This window comes from Triticum aestivum, chromosome 3B, assembly GCF_018294505.1.
Source record: "Triticum aestivum cultivar Chinese Spring chromosome 3B, IWGSC CS RefSeq v2.1, whole genome shotgun sequence".
Classification (NCBI taxonomy): domain Eukaryota; kingdom Viridiplantae; phylum Streptophyta; class Magnoliopsida; order Poales; family Poaceae; genus Triticum; species Triticum aestivum.
The window spans coordinates 847295968-847297407 of NC_057801.1; the positions used below are offsets into that span (position 1 = coordinate 847295968).

Below are 1440 nucleotides of genomic sequence, written 5' to 3' on the forward strand. Positions count from 1 at the left end.
CTATTATTCTAAAAAATAATAATTATTTAGTAACACCAGTATTTCTTAAATCAGTAGTTTGACCACAGTTTGACCATACTTTGAGCACAATTTAACCAGATTTGACAATAGTTTGACCACAATTTGACCAAAAGTAAAAAAAACTAAAAACAATTATTTATTAGCACTAATATTTCTTGAATAAGTAGTTTGACCAGATTTAACAAAAAGTCAAAAAAACTAAAATTTGAGCATATCTTTTTTTCCTTTCAGAATTTGAGGATTCTAAAAATTTGACCTGATTTTTTTTGATATATTATGCGTTTTTTCGACATCGTATGCAAAAGATATGTCCGTTTTACTTTTTCATAACACTTGTTTGCAAACATGTCCAAATTTAAGTTTTTTAATTTTCCTAACTAGTAGATGTACTAACATAACTACATAAGTACATTCTCGTGCAAAGACCTTTGGACTTCGAGAAGGACATTTGATTTCAATAGAACATCCTGAATGCGGGCCCTAGACATCGTTGACAAAAGAGTAGTTGTCTCAGTTCCAATACATATTAGGCAACACTTACTCATTATCTTGTGATACTTTTAAGTCTTACACAGTTTAATGTGTACCTCACCTTGAATCTTTCAAATCAAAGAAGGCATCTGATCTCGGAGTAAGAAGAGTCAAGTAAGTATTTTCCTGCCATGGAGAAAAGATTAGTTCATATAATAAAATGACTTTCTCAAACCTAAACTAATAAATAAAATTTGATCAACACTGCACATGAACTTCTACAAGTTTCCATCTGTGCCGTAAGACATGCATCATAATTCTCATAATGAGGATATTGCCGGCACACTTAAGTGAACATGCATATTCAGATGCAGCTATTTTACTCACATCAAAAAAATGAACATAAGCGTATAGGAAGGCCATAGGATTGTATCTTGGCAAGCATATGGGTGAAAAAGACTCCGAAGTCCTGCGTTAAACAGACAAATCTTGTAAGATGCTTGTAGGTCAAGGTTTTTCATTTCAGATAGCATGTGATGATTACCTAAAAGATTCGGAGGACAATATGAAATTTGCAAGTAGTAATATATCATCAGGATGCAAAGTTACCTTTTGTGCTCCCACAAGACTAATAACCTGAAAATTAACCAAGATCATATCTCTCAGAAACATGAACGCAGAAGACTAACAAAACTAAAAGATTTATGTATCCATCTCCATAGACTTGCAAAGTCACAATCATAAGTGTAATATTTGGCAATGGCCAAAGTTCTGTTTCTCATGATGGGATGGCAGACGCAATTGGTAGAAGCACATAATAACTAACATTAGCATGAGCAAGGAGCAATCCATATTGGTATTGGTACCGTTTGTCAAGCTACAGAACACACAAGTCGTTGAGTCTACTGGAGAGATCAAAAACATCTAATACCAAAGAATAGAAATGGG

At 33.3% G+C, this 1440-nt stretch overlaps 1 long non-coding RNA gene across 1 annotated transcript; it reads right to left on the reverse strand.

Moving 5' to 3' along the window:
- Positions 1 to 429: 429 nt before the first annotated feature.
- Positions 430 to 1138, reverse strand: LOC123067082 (uncharacterized). The gene is made up of 4 exons (XR_006431514.1): positions 1037 to 1138; positions 880 to 961; positions 614 to 678; positions 430 to 501 (listed from the first exon to the last, which is right to left on the reverse strand). It is a non-coding gene; the product is annotated as an uncharacterized lncRNA (long non-coding RNA).
- Between the last annotated feature and the right edge of the window lie 302 nt (positions 1139 to 1440).